Genomic DNA, 21,011 nt, shown 5'->3' on the forward strand with positions numbered 1-21,011 from the left:
AAATTATCCAATCTCTGAATGCCAGTATTAGGGAAACTCTGCCAACTTGAGCAACTCATTTTTTCTTTGTGTTTTGTGTGTCTTTGTGCTTGTTTTTTTTGGTGGTGGTTGTTTTTATTTTTTTGTTTTTTGTTTTTTTTAAGGGCAGTGGGGGAACAGCTCTAATTGTTAGGACATCTTTCCTTATATTAAGCCAAAATTTGCCCCCTGGTAGCTTCATAAACTCTCCATTTAGGAAAAGGCTTAGTTCTGTCCTTTATAAAAGGCTAGCTTGAACTAGTTCAGGCCCTCTTCAATCAATCCACAGGAGTTAATATAGTCCTGCTATCAGTTTTGTTGATCTCATCAGTTCCTATGGATTTATTTTCTATAGCTCTATGCAGATAATTCTCAGATTGATTTATCTAACCTTAAGCTCCTTGCTGAGTTCCAGTATGATTGCCTTAGTCCTGTAAATATTTTAATCTCAACATGTCCCAAACAGAACTCATTATCTACCCCTTCAAATCTTTTCTTCCTCATTTGCCTACTACTAAGGACACCATCATCCTCCCCATCACCCAGGCTCACAATATAGGTGTCATCCTTGACTCCTCATTCTCATCCAACATTTTCAATTTGTTTCCAAGTCCTGTGGATTCTAATTTTGCAATAGCTCTTCTATGTATCTTCTCTCTACTTATAATTGTTAACCTGGTTCTCATGCCTGGACTACTATAGTAGTTTGCTGATTTGTTTGTGTCAAGTTTCGTCCCAATCAAGGCCATCCTCCACTCAGCTAAAGTATAGGTCTGACCATGAAGAACTGCACAGGTTTAACCTTTACTGGATTGCTTGCTGTCTTGGAGAGTGGGAGTAAAGAGGGAGGAAAAAAATGGAACACAAGGTATTGCAAAGGTGAATGTTGAAAACTATCTTTGCATGTATTTGGAAAAATAATTTTTTTTTTAAAAAAACAACCACCACCACCACCTCTTCTTTAAAACCTGGCCCCTTCCTACTTTTCTAGTCTTTTTACATTTTGCTCCTTTCTTAATACTTTATGCCCCATTGTCCCTGGCCTTGCTCTTCCCAGCACACCATAGTGTATTTCCAAACTCCTGAATTTTTTGTTGCAATGTTCTTCTACTTTAACTTCTTCTGGCTTCTCCAGCTTCCTTCAAGACTCCATTTTGACCCAACAATATCATTAATAGGTTTATTTCCAAAAATGATTAGAGAAAAAGGAAAAGAACCTATATATGATATATCATTTATAGTTGTTGTCTTTGTGGTGTCAAAGAATTGGAAATGGTAGGGATATCTATCCATCAATTGAGGAATGCCTGAATAAGTTGTAGTGCATGATGAACTCTATGATCTAAAACAAATACATGAAAATACTTGAAATACATGAATACAAAAATACATGAAAAATAATACATGAACAAAACCATGAGAACGTTGTATACAGTAACAATATTGTTTTAAGCACAATTGAGAAACTAAATCATTTTCATTATTATAAATACTCAAATACAAATACAGAGAACATATGAAGGAAGACCCTATCTATATCCAGAGAAAGAACTGATAAATAGAAGTATTATAGAATGATCTTACACACACACACACACTCAGATACCCTCACCCTCATGTGTGTGTGTATATATATATATATATATATATATATATATATATATATATATATATATGTTGTTGTATCCATATATTTCTATCTAAAGGTAGTTATGGGGGGAGGAAAGAAAAATATAATTTTATTATATGTTTAAAAGGAAGCACAAGTTGTATATAATAGACTTGCAGTATTATGTTCAATCATCTTTTAAAAATATTAAATTTAAAATTATTTTTAAACTTATGAAGATGCTTGTTTTATTCCATAAATTAAAAAAAAGACTCCGTAAGTCCTTTTATCATTCCTCTAAAGAGACCTTTTCTTATTCTGCCTATTGCCAGTGCCTATTTACTCTTGTATGTATCTTGTAGGTCCTATTTATGCAAACCCCCCCCCAAAAAAAAAAAAAAAAAGACCTGAAGTGGGTCTGTTTATTCAGTTTTGTACTACTCAAGGTTATACTTATGCAAAATATGATAATTCATTACAGCCCAATGGAAGTATGCAGTGTGAATTAGAATAATGAACCCATTTCCAGTTCTACAAAAAAGGAAACTCTTTTAAGATTAATCTGCATTATTAAGATTTTCTCAATCACTTAAGTCTAAATAATCAACAAAACATGACATGAAATCCAGATTTAAAGTAGTAAATATTTAATGCTCACTTTGACAATTTGTCAATCAACATAGTGGTTTAAGCTGGTTCTTGAGCACCACAATGATTCAGAGGATTGTTTATTTGCATGATCTGAACCTTGCTTTACGTGGTTATTTATTGTTTCCCCCATTAGGATGTACTTGACACAGAGACTTTTTTTTTTTTTTTTGGCTGTATTTATGTGTGGGTATGGTTGTAAGCATGAGTGTGAGTGTGTGAGACCTTGATGTTACTACACTGACTAATGCCCACCACGTAGGCTAGTTGAGCACTAGAGATATATAATAGAAACAGTTGCTTCCCTTAAGGAGTTTTTATTATATCAGTAGAAACAACATATACACATGTAATAAGATAGATACTAAATAAATAATAATTTGGGGGAGATAAACAAGTGCAGCTATGTGACACAGTGAATAAAGTGCTGAGCCTGGAGTCAGGAAGACTCATACTCCTGAATTCAAATTTGGCTTCAAATACTTAACTAGCTGTGTGACCCTGGGCAAGACACTTCACCCTATTTGCCTCAGTGTCCTCATCTGACAATTAATTGGAAAAGGAAATAGTATCTTTTTGGACATGACTAAACAACAAAAATTGAGTATGAAGAGGATGAGAAGGAGAGCAGATCTAGACTGAGAGGAGAACCTCTCATGATCCAAATCCCTCATTTTCCAAATGAAGAAACTGAAGCCCACAGAGATCAAGTGACTTTCTCAAAATCACAAGTTCAGATGCTTGAAATGACTGCATAGTAACAAACATAAATATACATAAGATGGATACTAAGTAATAAAAATAACTTGAGATAGACATAAACATGTATAGTGTATATAAAATAAAGCAGCATTTGGGAGAGGTTTTGTTTTTTATTTTTCAAGTTTCATGTAGAAGGTTTCATTTGAGTTAGACTGAAGGATACTAGGGATTCTTAGAGGTGTAGGTGAGGAAAGAATACATTTCAAAGAGAACAGATGGTAAATGTACTATTATATATAGTATATCAGGATCAATATAAAAGCTAGTTTGGTTATGCTAAGAGGAAATAAAAGGAGCAAACCTAGAAAGACAGGTGGAAGCCAGGTGGTAAAGGGCTTTACTTGACAGAGTTTTTCTTTGATCCTAGAGGCAGGAGAGAACTGCTAGTGGTGCTAGTGGTAAGACATTAGGCTAAGGCACTCTGGTTTAGCATGGTGATGGTGTGAATTTCAGGTTAGAGGATGAATCTATCAGCAAACATTTAGTGATTACTAGGTGCCAGGCACTGAGCCATAATCTGTAGATACATGGAAAGAACACCAAACTGTCCTTGTCCTTGAGAAGGTTATGCAAAAGATTTGATAATATAATCCACAAATTTTGGCAGCTAATTGCTTATCTTGAGTGAGGGTAAAATGAAGAGGAAACCAGGATGACTCTGCGATTATGAATTTCTCTGACTGGATTGTTTTCCACACTGTAATGCTTCAAATTACTAAAATGTTTGAATATGGCTCCTTTTTGTCTTTCTTTCTCTAGGCTAAATATCTATGGTTCCTTCAGCTAAACCTTTTATGATGAGGTTTTCATCTTCTCATGTCCTGCATATATTTCAACTTGTCAATGGTCTATTTAAAATATGGCCTGGGGGGCAGCTAGGTGGCGCAGTGGATAGAGCACCAACCTTGAGTTCAGGAGGACCCGAGTTCAAATTTGATCTCAGACACTTAACACTTCCTAGCTGTATGACCCTGGACAAGTCACTTAACCCCAGCCTCAGAAAAATAAAAATAAAAATAAAATAAAATATGGCCCTGCTGTATATTATAAAACCAGAAGCATTGGGAGGAAAAAGGATCAGTTTTTATTTTTAAATTTTTATTTATTTATTTTTAACATTCTTTTTAAAATAGTATTTTATTTTTCCAAATACATTTAAAGATAATTTTCAACATTCACCTTTTTTCTTTTATTTTGTTAAAGCTGTTTATTTTGAAAACATATGTATAGATAATTTTCAACATTCACTTTTGCAAAGTCTTGTGTTTAAAAATTGTCTCTCTCTTTCCTCCTTAAGCAATCTGATATAGATTAAACATATGTCATTTTTCTAAACATATTTCTAGAAAATGATTTTTTTTTTTTTGCTGAGGCAGTTGGGGTCAAATGACTTGCCCAGGATCACACAGCTAGGAAGTGTTAAGGGTCAGAGGTCACATTTGAACTCAGGTTCTCCTGACTTCAGGGCTGGTGCTCTATCTACTGTGCCACCTAGCTGCCCCCATAATCAGTTTTTTAAAAGAACTATATATTTAAACCAAAAAACTGTGGTTCAGTCCTGTCTGACTATCTATGATCCCATTTTAGGGTTTTCTTGGTAAAGGTATTGGAATGATTTGCCATTTCCTTCTCTAGCACTTTACTGATGAGGGAATTGAGGTAAACAGGAAGTAACTTATCCAGATCACACAGCTAGAAAGTATCCATGGCTGAACTTGAACTCAAGATGAGTCTGCTATTCATTGAGCTCACTTAGCTACCACTAATGACCAAAAACATACAATTTGCATGAATTTATATTTGGCATTTGATGGCAAGAAGACTTTTAATTTGAAATCTCTTCTCTCAATCAGCCAGCCTATTGTGAACCTTCTACATATAGTATAGTTTAATATGAAACCTGACTTTGGCTATCTGTTTAACCAGTTTGTTTCTTTAGGAGATATATGACATTATGACTCTGCTTGACTAAGTTTGTTCAACTTTTATGACATTGAAAAAAGCATGAGATTATTAATCTCTTTTAACTTTATAATTTCAAAGAAAGTACAAGATTATTACAGTATGCAAAAGAATTATTTCTCTGTCACTCTGACAATTTTGTCTATAAAGTATTTCTTTACAATCCTAATTGGGGTTCAGATTTAGTTTTGTTGTTTTTTTTTTCCTTCAGAGTCCTAAGCCTCTGCTTAAGTATAATAAAACCTGGATTCTTACCTCTATAATTTCTTCATTGTGGTAGATTTGTTTCAGCATCCTACCTACCACAAGAGCTCAAAGAGGAGATATTTCTCCCATACTATCTCCTTGCCCCTAAGACAACTATAAGATAAAATAAAAGAAATTCATTCGCTATTGGCTAATATGCCAGTACTATACTAGCCACTAAAGATGTCTTTGCCTTCAAGAATATTATTGTCTAAGAAGGAATGGTGATGGGTGGAATTGTGCGTATGTATGTGTGTATATATTTATATATATATGTATATATTTATATATATATATATATATATATATATATATATATATATATATATATATATATATATATATATATATATATACACACACACACACAAAATATAATCCTGTAGATAAAAGGTAGCTTTCCAGGCGAGGTCAGTAAAAGCCAGGAGGATAGAAGGCTTCAGGTAGAGTTTGGGCTGAAATCTGAAAGGAAGTGGAGATGTGTTCCTTTTGGAGCATTCCTTTGGGAATAAGTTTATTGGAGTAGAGGATTAATTTGTTTAGATTTGTGTTTTAGGAAAATCATTTAGGAAACTTTAAGGAAGATGGGTTTGAAATAGGGACAGACTTGAAGGAGGGAGACCAATTATAAGCCTATTTCACTGATCCAAGGGAAAGGTCTCCTTCTTTTGGGACTATAGTGGCAATAACAATAGGGATGTCTCCAATTCCTATTCTTATCCAAGCTAACATTTCTTGGCTTTATTTTGGCCACTATTCTTTCTGAGGAAATTAGGTAGCACAGTATCTAAATCTCTGGATCTGGAATGAGGAAGACCCCCTCAAATCTAGCCTCAGAGACTTATTATAAAAGTGATCTTAAGCAAGTCGATTAACTTTAGTTTCCTTATAGTAGTAGGGGCATAACATAGTATTAACTACCTCATAGAGTTTTTGTGAAGATCAAATGAGATAATATTTGTAAAGAGCAGTGCCTGGAACATTAGCAGAGCTAAATAAATGTTTATTCTATTTCTCCAGAGCAATTATCTCTTCTTCAGCCTTTCTGGCCATTATGAAAAAAAAAAAAAAATCCACTTTGGATTTGAATTTCCTAATTTGATCTTTTCAAGAAATACTTGACAAATCTTCTCATTTTATATTATATTCTCATATGTAGTACTCATAGACAGTTCTACAAAGCTCCCAATTCTAAAATGATAATTAATGGGGCCCTTTCAACTTCATAGAAAATGTTAAAAAAAAAAACAACAAAAAACCCATACTTCCTGATAGTAATTTTAATATTTCAACAAAGTCCTTCCAAAAGTAAAACAATTGTCCAATCTTTTTTTCTTTCTGTTTCCCCCTTGAACTTCCCCTCTTCACTCTGAACTGTCTCATTTTTTTCTCACTGAGAACCTTGAAGTAGTTTTTCTGGATTAAACTGATAGAATATCAGGGACTAGCAGGTTCTTGTGGTATCTGATTTCTTTTTTCCTTTGCTGAATTTTTAAATTCTCCAAAACCTTATTTTTTTTTCTTCCTATCATTCTCAAGTCATCTGAAACAGGGTTGGTTACTATTTTTTTCCCTTTCTTAAGTTTTCTTTTGCTTAGCTGGCCTAAGAGGAGTTGCCATGCTGCAGTGACTGAAATGGCCACAGAAATTGATCTCCTGAAAAAGAAAAGGAACTTTTATATAGTAGAGATTCAATTTCATGTACAATACTTTTTTCCTGTTCTACAATGTATTTGGAAACATATTCACTTTATTGGGTGTTAAATTCAGAATAAAATAAAAAAAGAAAAACCTCAACTCTAACTTTGCAAAGCTTCAAGAGAGGCAGGAAAAGCATTGAGATAAGTGTTTACCTAAAATATTTTTAAAATTGATTTCAATCAAAGGAAATTAGATATTAAAATGAATTTATTTAAAGCCATTTTTTAAAAGGAGAATAATGTGGGAGGTAAGAAGGTGTTTCATATTGCAAAATTCTTAATTTATATTCCAAACCCTTCCTGCCCCCTGTTTTTTTTTTCCAGTGCTCACTTAACTGAATGTTTATTTAAGAAAATAGGCAAATGTTTATCCATTCAATACTAATATACTGCTAAAATCATGCTATATTATGTTTAGCCTATTAAAATGTTATTAATTATTGTTACTGGATCATTTTGTGTTTTATAATTTAACTTTTTTTTTTAACAAAACAGATTGTATTTAAGTTTCTTTAGGGCAAAAGTCATGCTTCATCAATCATTAACTTTATTTGCACTCCTTTAAGGGCATACTGTTTTAGCTTTAATAAAAGAAAATGACTATTAGCATTATTAAAATAAGAATTTCATTTAAAAACATGCTCTTTTGAATAACAAAGTCCTAAAATTCAAGTACCTTTTATATAAACTAATTGGCTTAAATATATTTTTTTAAATTCGCAATGGATAACTTCAATTGAAAAGGCTAATTCTGAAGGAAAGGTTCTTCTCTGATTTGTCCAGTGTGGAAAGTTCAGCAATTTACACCTGCATTTTGAACAGTGTAGATAAGTAAGCTAGAAGGTTTGAATTTGTTGTTAAAATGCTGCACATTGTTGCTACACTGTGAATAGGTGTGTAGAATGGGTGTTGACATTGTCAGTCTGAAATAACAAAGCTCACATTTTATACAAAAATAGAATATCCAGTGTGGCTGGGGAGCAGAGTACTGTAATGATTAGGTAAATTCACTTTTTTCCTGGGCTAACAATTTAAAGACAGAACAAGTGTGTGTCTTTTTTGCTTTAGAGTTGAATTTCTTTGCTGTTGTTTTAGGACTTTATGTTTATATTTCTTTTGCACACTTAGCACCTACAATATAAAAACATGGATGAAAATCAGCCCAAATGGTAATAAAGTATATTTAGGGAAGAATTTTAAGTGCCAATATAATACAAAACAAAACTGAAGTAGAAGTTAAATGAAGGGAAAAATCAATGATTGGGAAATTTTGCCAAAGGCAAAATGTATCAAAGTGCATATTTATTGGTGTTCTTTGTTAGGATACAGAAGTCTGAGAATAAAGAAATCTGTTAAAAAACACAAGCTTTAAAAATATTAAATTATAAGATCATAGGTTTCTTAAGCTAAAAGGCATTTTGGAGGTCATCTATAAATGGTGCATTACTTCATCTGGGACCCCATAGCTGCTTGAAAGTCCTTTTCATTTCTCAGGGCTTCATTTTTCCCCTTCTCCTTGAATCCTAACTGTACTGCTATCCCTCACAATTGTAGCAGGTGATCTAATTTCCTCCTTTACTCATAACTAGCTCATATGATGAGAGTCTCCTCCACAGTTATCCCTTCCACATCATGAATTTCTCCATTGAAGTTTCAATATATCTTGGATCAGCATAAAAAATTAAATGGGAATTTTGGGGGAATTTTGCAGAAGCCACAGACAACACAAGAAGGCCAGCAGACAGCACAGAAAAAGTTTAGAAACTCAGAATTGCAAAAAACAGTAGTGTATAATATCAACTCAAATTTTTAAATAAGATATTGTAAACACTCCATAAAAGAAAAATAAAAAAATTTAGACTTATTCTCTGATACAAAGGGACGACCAAAAATTTTATGAAGATTTTCCAGATCTTGGAGGTGCTGTGTCTCTAACCTCCACAGTGTGGAAGAGATTACTGTATTGTGTGATAAGAAATGACAAACAAAATGGTTTCAGAAAAACCTGGGAAGACTTAACATCGATTAATTCAAAATAAAATGAGTAGAAGTAGGGCAGTGTTGTACCCAGTAAATGCACATATGGTAAGGCTAACTATACTCTCCGTGATTCTTGAAAATTTCTGAGTGTCAAAATCAACTCTTCCTTTCCTTTTTTTTTTTCAGGGGTGGGATGGGATAGAGAAGGGCCGTGGAAGTGAGAGTGGCTTACAAGGAGGTTTTCCTTTTCTTTAAAACTAAATTTTATCTACTCTGAATTCCGTTCCTTCCTACTTCTTCCTGGTTTTCTGCAATCAGTTCTTTTCTCTTGCATCCTAAATCTTTTTCTCTCTTGCCACTGATTTTTTCAATCTTAAAAGTCCTTTCTTAAACCCTTTAATCTCACTCATCTACTATTCTACCTCTTTTTTCTTTACCAGGCCTTCCAGAAAATATTAACTATATCTTGTATTTTTAATTCCAAACTACTCACTATTTTCTGAACCTAATGAAAACTAGCTTCCTTTCCCATTACTCTACAGAAATTGCCCTTTCAAAGATAATGTAATGATCTAATTACCAAATACACTGTGATTTTATCTTTATAGGCATAAGAAGCCAGTGTGTTATCCATAGAACAGTGATGTACTGCAGGGACAGCAATAATTTCTGCCAGATCAGGATAACTGTAAGGTTCTTGAAGAACACCTGGCTTTTAGCAGTTCTCATAATTTTTTGCCCTCTAGGCAATACCATTATTCTTGTTTTTTAGTCATGTCTAAGTCTTCCTGACCTCATTTGGGAGTTTCCTGGGAAAAGGTTCTGGAGTGGTTTGCCATTTCTTTTTCCAGCTCATTTTACAGATGAAGAAATTGAGACAAACAGGGTTAAATGATTTGCCCACAGTCACATAGCTGTTAAGTATCTCTGTGGCCAGATTTGTTTTCAGATCCTCCTGACTGGACCCAGAACTCTATACACTGAACAACCTAGCTAATCAGTTTCTAAAAAAGAACAAATGAGAAGGGAAGTTCCTCATCTTTATTGATGTCCCACAGATAATACTAATTCTAATAATAATAAAATGCATAATACTTATATGCACAACACTTTTTAAGGTTTGTAAAATGGTTTGACACTTCACTATTACCTCATTCCATTAAAACAACCTATATATGAAGTAAGTGCTATTATTATTCCATTTTACAGATGAAGAAACTGAGGCAAGCAGAAGTGAACTAACTTGCTCAGAGTTGCCAACCAAGTAAGTATCTGTGGACATATCTAAACTTGGGTTTTCCTGAGCCAGGCCTGGCTCTCTATTCACTGGATCTTACATAACAAAAATGTAAGAGATCCATCTAATCTATTTGCTGAGACATATAGATGGTAAATGATTGGGAATTCAGAGGAGTCTTTGGGAGAGAATTGTTTATTAGAATATTTCTATTTTATTTTTCTTGTACTATCAATAAAATGCATTTTCTCCTTTAATATTATAAACTGGGCTTTGAGCACAAGTAAGAATTGGTTCTCATTATACTGGGTTGTAGTTAATTACACAGACATTTCTCCAGGTCTCAATGTGATATGTAAATAAAGAAAAGTAAGAAAAACACTGAAGATATATATAATTAGGCCTTTTGTGACCTGAGCCTATAACCTAGAAGTTACTCTTTTACATAACATCACTAATACCTGAATAGGTAATCCTAGAAACATCTAGGATGCTTATATTCCTTAGGCTTCTCTCTATTCAACTGGAAACAAAAAGGAGCTTTAGTGAACACTGCAAGAAAATGAAAATGAATATATGATGACATATATTTTCTAGACCTATTTTACTACTATAAGCCTTTATAAAGAACTTATGCTTCTACTTTTACCCTCCTATCTTTTTCAGTCTTTCCCCCCCCCCTTTCTGGACCCCAGTTTTCCCATTTGTAAAATGAGAGAATTGGATCTGTTGATCTCCAAGGTCCCTTCCTGTTCTAAAACTATGAACCTGTGATCTACATACAGTTTGTCCTCTGAATTCAGTACCTAAGGGAAATGTTTTGGGATATCTACAATTTTCAGGTTCTTTTGCTGAAATCTGTGTATTAGAGGGTAATTTTATTTGTATATACCTCAAATCTTCTAAGGTGTTTTGCCTATATTATTTAATTGATGACTTATTCTTTTTTTTTTTTTTCTTTAATTTTTTATTTTATTTTATAATTATAACATTTTTTTGACAGTACATATGCATGGGTAATTTTTTACAACATTATCCCTTGCACTTACTTCTATTCAGATTTTTTCCCTTCCTCCCCCAACCCCCTCCCCCAGATGGCAAGCAGTCTTATATATATTAAATATATTACAGTATAATTTAGATACAATATGTGTGTGTAGAACCGAATTTTTTTTTTTGTTGCACAGGAAGAATTGGATTCAGAATGTATAAATAACAGTTTACATTCATTTCCCAGTGTTCCTTTTCTGGATGTAGCTGGTTCTGTCCATCATTAATCAATTGGAATTGGATTAGCTCTTCTCTATGTTGAAGAAATCCACTTCCTTCAGCATACATCCTCGTACAGTATCATTGTTGAAGTGTATAATGATCTTCTGGTTCTGCTCGTTTCACTCAGCATCAGTTGATGTAAGTCTCTCCAAGCCTCTCTGTATTCCTCCTGCTGGTCATTTCTTACAGAACAATAATATTCCATAACATTCATATACCATAGTTTACCCAACCATTCTCCAATTGATGGACATCCATTCATCTTCCAGCTTCTAGCCACTATGAAAAGGGCTGCCACAAACATTTTGGCACATACAGGACCCTTTCCCTTCTCTAGTAGTTCCTTGGGGTATAAGCCCAGTAGTAGTATGGCTGGGTCAAAGGGTATGCACATTTTGATAACTTTTTGGGCATAATTCCAGATTGTTCTCCAGAATGGTTGGATTCTTTCACAACTCCACCAACAATGCATCAGTGTCCCAGTTTTCCCACAGCCCCTCCAACATTTGATGACTTATTCTACCTCTGAATTTTAATTTTCCACAGGGGTCAATCAATAAAAAAAAAAAAAAATCTATCTTTTTTCCCCCAAGGCATTTGGGGTCCTCCTGAGTTCAGGGTTGGTGCTGTATCTACTGCGCCACCTAGCTACCCCTCAAAATCTATCTTTTTGTTAAAATTTTCTACCTTCTCAAATTTCAAATAGCCAGTTTTGTGTTTTGTCTTTTTCTCTTCTTTTGTCATTGAATTTATATCAGATTTTGAGGATGACATCTTCTTTCACCTTTTTTATTGATTTATAAATCTTTTAATATATTTATTTTTGTTTCTTCATGTCCTTATTAGTCAAATTAAAATTTATTGATGGCCTAAAAATTGACTCTTTATGCCCTCTAACCCCTTTTTTCCTCATCATCTTTGCACTAACAGAAGTATAGCACAGGACCAAGGATCATTTTTTGCCAAAGCCAAAAATTCATTACCAATTAACTTCTGGTGATTTTTTTTATTGCTGTGCTTTATTCAAAACTTTTTCAGTATGATAGGTTCTGCCAGAACTATGCTCCACTGACATCGCTTTTGCGAATGCATGGTTGCTTTGACATCCACAATAAGATACTCAGCGTAAGAGTGGTGGTGACTAGGGAAAAAAATCAATGACAATTAGCCTATCTGTTTATTTTCCCATCTATTAAAAAAATCTTTTTTAAAAAAGTTACATATACTTTAGTCAAAGACATCATTGGTAAAGGTAGTAGTAGGGAAAAAGCAGACTTTCATAATATTCAATTATTTTAATTTAATGAAATGAAATAAAATGATTTAATTCAACTATTCTAAATTTAATATTCAATTACTATGCAATTATTAAATGATGAGCAAGCAGATTCAGAAAAATCTAGAAAGACTTATATGAACTGATGCTGAATGAAGTGAATGAACAGAACCAAAACAAATACATAATAACACTATTATGTGATGATCGACTATGATAGTCTTAATTCTTCTCAGCAATATAATCATCCAAGAAAATTCCAAAAAAGTCATGGTGGGAAATGCTATCCACATCCAGAGAAAGAACTATGGAGTTTGCAGATCAGAGGATACTATTTCATTTTTCTCCACCATGGTTTTTCTCTTGTTCTTTTTTTTTTTTTTTTTAACAACATGAATAATATGGAAATGTGTTTAATATAATTGTACATGTAAAACCCTATATTAGATTACTTGTCATGTTGGGGAGAGGAGAAAGGAGGAAGGGAAGAAGAAAAATTTGGAACTCAAAAATGTTAAATTTTTAAAAACTTCCTCCTCTATTAATCTGGGCAATCTATATTTTTATAAATATTCATCCATTTCACTTAGATTATCATATTTATTGGCATGTAGTTGGGCAAAATAGCTCCTAATTATTACTCTAATTTCCTCTTCATTGGTGGAAAGTTCACTCTTCATTTCTGATACTAACAACTTGATTTTCTACTTTCCTTTTTCTAATCAAATTAAGTAAAGGTTTATTTTTTTTTGGTTTTTTTCATAAGATGAGTTCTTAGTTTTGTTTATGGGTTCAATGGTTTTTTTTATTTTTAATTTTATTAATCCCTTTTATTTTCAGAATTTCAAATTTGGCATTTACTTGGGTTTTAAATTTGTTCTTCTTTTAGCTTTTTTAAGGTGCATGCTCAATTCATTGATCTTCTCTTACTCTATTTTATGTAAATAAACATGTAGAGATATAAAACTTCTCCCAATAACTGCTTTGGCTGCATCCCATAAATTTTGGTTTGTTGTCTCATTTTTGTTATTCTCTTGGATGAAATTATTGATTGTGACTATGATTTGTTGTTTCACCCACTCATTCTTTAGGATCAGATTATTTAGTTTCCAATTAATTTTTGGTCTATTTTTCCCTAGCCTTTTATTACATGTAATTTTTATTGTATCATGATCTGAAAAAGATACATTTATTATTTCTACTTTTCTGCATTTGATTTTGAGATTTTTGTGCCCTAATATATGGTCAATTTTTGTGTAGGTTCCATGAACTGCCAAGAAAAAAGTATACTCCTTTCTGTCTCCATTCAATTTTCTCCAAAGGTCTATCATACCTAACTTTTCTAAAATTCTATTTACCTCCTTAACTTCTTTCTTATTTATTTTGTGGTTCAATTTATCTAGTTCTGAGAAAGGTTGAGATCCCTCACTAGTGTAGTTTTGCTGTTTATTTGTTCTTGAAGTCTCTTAACTTTTCTAGGATGCTATACCACTTCGTGCTAAATGGTGCAGTGGATAGAGTATCAATGAAGTCAGGAGGACCTGATGCTATACCATTTGGTGCAGATATGTTTCATATTGCTATTATTTCATTATCTATGGTACCCTTTAGCAAGATATAGTTTCCTTCCTTATCTCTTTTAATTAGATCTATTTTTACTTTTGCTTGATCTGAAATCAGGATCACTACCCCTGTTTTTTTTTTTAACTTCAGCTGAAGCATAATAGATTTTTTAATTAATTTTTTTTATTTTTGAAACATATGCATGTTCCAAATCTCCCCCTTCTATCCTCCTAGATGGCAAATAATCCAATATATGTTAAACATGTTTTTAAAAAAATGTTAAATCCAATATATGTATACATATTTATACAATTATTTTGCTGTACAAGAAAAATCAGATCAAAAAGGAAAAAAATGAGAAAGAAAACAACATGCACCTAAACAACAACAAAAAAAGTGAAAATGCTATATTGTGATATTTTACATTTTTCTTCTATTTTTTTTTTAAATTTTTGGCTTTGTTTGACTGATTCTTGATGTCATCTAAGGAGTTATATGGTTTTTCCACCTCATTAAATTTATTTTGTAAGGAGTTTTCTTCAGATAATTTCTGTGTTACCTTTTCCAAATTTTCCTGCAATGTTCTCATTTCCTTTCCCCATTTTTTCCCTAACTCTTTTAAGATCCTTTTTGAATTCTTCCAAGAGAGCCTTGTGAAATGAGAACCAACTTATATGCTGCTTTGAGGGTCCATCTGAAAGTGATTTGTTTTTAGTGTCCTCAGGATTTGATCTTTCTCCATAAAAACTACCTATGGTCAGACTTCTTTATACTTTTTTGCTCATTTTTTTTTTTTTTTTAAAGTTGATGTCTGCGCTTAGGCTAAAGGGGAGATTGTCCCAAGTTTCCTCTCCAGGCAGCAGTAGCTGTACTAGGTCAGTGCTGTGGATTTCAGCATGTCCCAGTTATTCTGGGGTTCAGAGGCTCACTATTTGCCTTTTGTATTTGTATTTGTGTTGAATATCTCAGAGCTAATCTGCTGATCCATTGTCTTGTAATCAGGACAGAGTAGCCAATGCTGCTGCATTTTGGCTAAGAGCCTCCCAGTAGATTCCCCAGCACAAGGAGGTCATACTGCCCTGGGTCTCTGTGCTGGCATCCAGCTGCCTCCCCCATGCCCATTTGAAATTTTTCTGAAGTTCTTCCAAAATATCTTTTGTTGAAAATTTGTTATCTCAAATATTTGTGGGTCTGTTACTTCAAAATCAGTTCCGAGGCTTGATTTGGTGTTGATCTGAAGGAAAGCAGGAAGAGCTCAGATAAAGATGGGTCTCCTCTCTGCCATCTTGAGTCTGCCCCACAAAATTTTTTTTTTATAAAAAAGGAAAATAATATTCAACAACAGACTATCTTTGTCATCTCACAATTAACTAAAAGAATTCTGTTTAGTTTGTTTGTTGATTACAAATTTAATTATTAACTAATATTAATATTGATATAGATAAAATAAATATGTTGTTGATTCCATATTACCAAATGCCAATTTACAGGCTTTCAAAAATTCCCAGAACAAAATAACTTTAAAAATAACAACAAAAAAACCCCTTGTAAAATCCAGAAAAGAAATTTTGGAAAATCAAAGATGAGAATAACAATATTGAATAAATAATAAAAAGTCTTTGAATTAATAAAAAAACAAGAAGCTGTTTTTTAAAGTTAATAAAATAGATAAAACATAGTAGCAGGATTTAAGAGAATTTACAATAATTAAAGATGAAATAAAAGAAGTCTGAAACTATTTTACCCAATTATTTAACAACAAAAGAAATAACTTAAATGAATATTTACAAAAATATTCAGATTAATAAAACAATAGATTTAAATAACCTAATTTCAGAAAAAGAAATTGAATAAGCCATAAATGAATTCCCATGGGGAGAAAAAAATCCAAACCTCAGGAGTAGATGTTTTTATAAATGAATTTTGTAAAGCATTCAAAAATAATTCTAATATTACATAAGCTATATGCAAAATAGACCAAAAAGAAATCATTCCAAACTTTCTTTATATGATATAAATATGGTATAGCAAGTAAAATTTCACTGAAGGCAGTCTGAGACACAGTTTCCTACAGTTTATTAACAGTGAAGCATAACATGTTAATAAAATGAATTGCTTCAGCCACCTTAGTAAAGGCCAGGGATTCGAAGAGATGAGAAAGAATCCCCTTTATTGAGGCAGGGAAGAAGGAGATTTGAGTGGTTGGGCAATGTCACAAATAGCTACATCTAATAAAGGTGGATTGGCCTTCAGGTGTGGATGATCACACCCAAATAAGGAATGTTAATTAATTGCTCCAATGGGCCATCCACTGCTTCTAGGAATCTTGGTTAGAATATAAGAATCATTTCAATAAGGATCCTCCTTTCTCACTGAAGAATAAATCATCCCTAATTTTGACAAAGAGACAGAATTATAGGAGAATTGTCTCCTGAGGAGGGCCAGATCAAGCTGGGTATTCTTTTTACCTGTAAAAAGAAACGAGGGTCCCACTTAAATTGGCTAGGGAGTATATGTTACAGTGGCTAAGAGTGATCACATTATTCAGACCATAATTTGTAAATTAGACTGAGAAATGGAGTCTGACAAAAAAAGTCAAAGGATGAATTACCATGTAAGATTAATTATTAAATGATATAGCATAATATTCATTCTCCAATTTGATTCCCTGAGAGACACAGTCTCCTCAATGAATCACTAACGTGCCAGTTATAAAATTGCATTCAACATAATCATCTCTCAGGATTGACTCATCAGGATACAAAAAGACCTGGAGGTTTTTTAACAAGAATTTAACAAGTACTATTAATTATGAGGCTTAAGTATTTTACCATGATGAGAATAATGTGAGGGGAAAAGAGAGGATGTATTGGGGGTTGTCCCCTTCCACAACACTTTTTGTAAGTAGAGCACTTCTATGCCTAAGTTTAATAACTACACAAATGAAATTATCTAAGATACTTACTTTACTCCAATTATAACAAAAGTTCTGAGATGAGATATGTAAATAGGCTAAGAAATTCTGAATTCTATCAAGCGAGTTGTCTATAGTAAAAAAAAAAACAAACCACTGCATTATTAGCCATGTTCAAATGAAATAGATATTTACACCCACATCATAGATCTCTGCTCTTAAACACTCTCTAAACATGAGGACGTATTTAAGGTAACTTTTGTGTAACTTGTTTGCAATTCAGAGCATGCCCTCTATATAAGTTTATTTCATCACCTAACCTTATACACACACACACACATATATATGCATATATATTATGCATATAAAACTATTAGTAGGTGGGTAACAAACCTAAGTTGTTTAGGACATGGAAAGGACTATAACTTCTATTTGAATAACTTAGATCTTTCATACTTATATCTTATAATAATACAAGTGTTTTCTATTATTAATAAATAAATATTTTTTAAAAATTATTTTACTGTTAATTATAAAAAACTATTTCAATAACATAGTATAATAAAAGATGATTTCACATGAAAATACAAATTTACTATGCACAGATTGCTATTCTTTTCAAATATACATCAATATTATCATGTTTCTTTAAAAAATTTTTTTTCCTTTTTTTCTTTATCCTCCTTAGCCTCTTCTCCAGGCCTAAGATAGCTACCATTAGATATAAAGACACAAATAGGTATATGTGTGTGTGTGTATGTGTATGTATATGTATACACACATCTGAAATTACTCTGTACCTACTTCTATTTATCAGATTGTTTTCCTTTGGATGCAGATATTCTTTATATGTCCTTTATGATTGATTTCTGTATTTATAATAGTGAAAATAACTTATTCACTCAAAGTCATTCTTAAAGTAATATTGCTATTACTATATACAATGGTCTTTTGGTTCTGCTCATTTTGCTCTTATTGATTTTATGCAGGTCTTTTCAGGTTTTTCTACAATTATTGGATTCACATTTTTTATAGTGCAGTAGTATTCCATTACAATCATATAGCACAACTTGTTCAGTCATTCCCCAATTGATGGGCATCCCTGCAATTTCCAGTTCTTTATATTATTTTAAACCTAGATAAAGTTTTAATACTGTATTTGTATCTTCTACTACCTGCCATTATTATAGAAATTTGCCATAGGGGGAAAAAAAAAAAGGATATAGCTATAGTGGTAGAGGGCTAGAACTCTGGAGAAATATACTTGCAACAAGGATACTTACAACAAGGTGTTAATTCAGTAGTTAGTATATATATATACTTAGTAGTTAGTATAGTGATGTGATGGTTCTCTAGTTCACACATAACCAGTATGCTGATGTAACTGTACTAAGGTATATAAGCACTAAGAAGGACTGGAAATGAGACATTCTATCTTTGACCATCCTGGTGGCTCTCCTTCCTCTTGCACTCCTCCACTAAGATCAAGGCTGGTCCCGAGATCCTCCAGAGAGCTAGTCCAGACATCACACTATAATATAGTGCAAATGACACTCTAGTTTGATGTCAGTTCCAGATAAAAATCATATGGGCAGCCAGTTTAATTGAAAGAATGTTATTGCCAGAAATAGCCAGATGGGAAAATTTCCCGTTCAAAAAGCAATATGCAAACTAGGAGATCATTATACACTTCAACAACAATACTATATGAGGATGTATTCTGATGGAAGTGTATATTCAACATAGAGAAGAGCTAATACAATTCCTATTGATCAATGATGGACAGAATCAGCTACATCCAGAGAAGGAATACTGGGAAATGAGTGTAAACTGTTAGCATTTTTTTGTTTTTATCCCCAGGCTATTTTTACCTTCCGAATCCAATTCTTCCTTTGCAACAACAACAAACAACAACAAAATTCGGTTCTGCACATATATATTGTACCTAGGATATATTATAACATATTTAATATGTATGGGAATGCCTGCCATCTAGGGGAGGGGGTGGAGGGAAGGAGGGGAAAAATTCGGAACAGAAGAAGTACAAGGGATAATGTTGTAAAAAATTACCTATACATATGTACTGTCAAAAAATGTTATAATTATAAAATTAATAAAAAAAAAAAAAGCAATATACAAAAAAGAAATTGAGTCAGAAGGGACTCTACTCCACCCATGCCAAAAGTTACTCTCCCAACTTTTCCCTGAAGCAGAATTCTACCTGTAGACTCACAAATGTCACTTCCATTGGGCTGCTGTAATTGTGGGTCTTTGGCTCAATGACATTTACCAACAATCATACCTAGAATAGACTCAGAACAATATCAGTTACAATCCCATAAGATTTATCTTTAAACAGAAAGTTTCCCTAATGATAGTTTAGGAATGGATTTAGTTATTAATATTCTCATATTGTTGAGAATAAGTATTGTAGAGTGACCTCTCAATTAAGTCACTAAGATTGGACTCTGAATACTAGGTTAACTCAAGATGTAACTTCAATACATATACCATCCTAGATATAACTTTATAAATTTCATTATCATAAATCATCCCATATACTGCTAGTATAATAAAATTTTTGTTAAAAAGAGAGTGTAAGTAATGCAAGAGAGGATCTCATTTTCTTAGTAACCATATTTTGGAGTTTCACAAGATATGAGGGAAGCCTTGCAGCAGGCATTCCAGACAGAGGAGGGTGAAATAGGTGGAGAACTTGTGCAGTGACCAAGAGAGCCATTTGTACCCAGAGAGAAAACCATAGGAACAGAGTGTGGAACACAACATAGGATTCTCACTCTATTGTTTGCTTACATTTTTTTTCTATTTTTCTTTTTCTTCCTTATTGATCTGATTTTTCTTGCCCAATCAGATAACTATAAATATGTATACACATATTGGATCTAACATGTTTTTCAACATTTTAACATCTACTGGACTATATGCCAGATAAGGAAGGGGGTAGGGGAAAGAAGGGGAAAATTTGCAACAAAAGCTTATGCAAGAGTCAATGTTGGAAAAAAAATTACCCATACATATACTCTGTAAATAAAAAGCTTTAATTTAAAAAATACATTTATTGTATCAAAAAAAAAAAAAAAAGAATGTCAATACAAATGTGGTTCTATTACTTCATTAAAAAAAAAAAAGAAAGAAATCAGTGAAGAAGCTAGGTTAAAACACCTGAGATCAGCCCTTCCCCTTTATTCTTAAAATGAAAAACTTAAGGCATATGAAGTGTTCAGAGAGGATTAGTACCTCTGATGTGAGGGCTTGCAGAGCTGTTCACTCAGATCTCTCTGGTGGTTCCAAGTATCTGTAATCGTGGCCATACCTTGGTAAACCTGTCTCCAAATTAGACTTAATCAGATTAAGGATAATCAATAGTCTTCAAGCTCATCAGGGAATTAGAGGATATCTACCTAAGTATGTGAAGATTTCCCCCTCCCCTGTTCCCAGAAGACTGGTTAGATGATAATATTTTATTCCAGGGGACATGAAGACAGCTAAAGATGGCTTATCTGTGCTTTATCACAAATTACAAGATTATTCATCCACTGCCTCCCAAGCCCCTGCCAGTTGACTTGCTTTTTGTCCTGTCATTGCACTTCAATCACTCTGGAAGACAGAGGTTGACAACTTTGTGCAACTCTCCTCACTTAAATCTAATTTACTCAAAAGTCAAGATATTACCCATCATCCACCATTTTGCCCCCAAACTGTGATGTCATTGATTCTCTTTGAAAATGAAGGATGAATAGCAAAATGAAACGCTTAATGAAAGCCAGTAAAGCCAATATTGGTGTTGTAGGACGCTTTTTAAG

The 21,011-nt window shown here is 33.0% G+C and overlaps 1 long non-coding RNA gene across 1 annotated transcript in view; it reads left to right on the forward strand.

The window, feature by feature from the left end:
* Window positions 1-21,011, forward strand: part of LOC141561041 (uncharacterized) — a 38,698-nt gene that overhangs the window by 4,257 nt on the left and 13,430 nt on the right. The window contains exon 2 of the long non-coding RNA XR_012487945.1: window positions 10,135-10,189. This is a non-coding gene — a long non-coding RNA (uncharacterized LOC141561041). The remainder of the gene's footprint in view (window positions 1-10,134; window positions 10,190-21,011) is intronic.

Source organism: Sminthopsis crassicaudata, chromosome 3 (assembly GCF_048593235.1).
Source record: "Sminthopsis crassicaudata isolate SCR6 chromosome 3, ASM4859323v1, whole genome shotgun sequence".
Classification (NCBI taxonomy): Eukaryota; Metazoa; Chordata; class Mammalia; order Dasyuromorphia; family Dasyuridae; genus Sminthopsis; species Sminthopsis crassicaudata.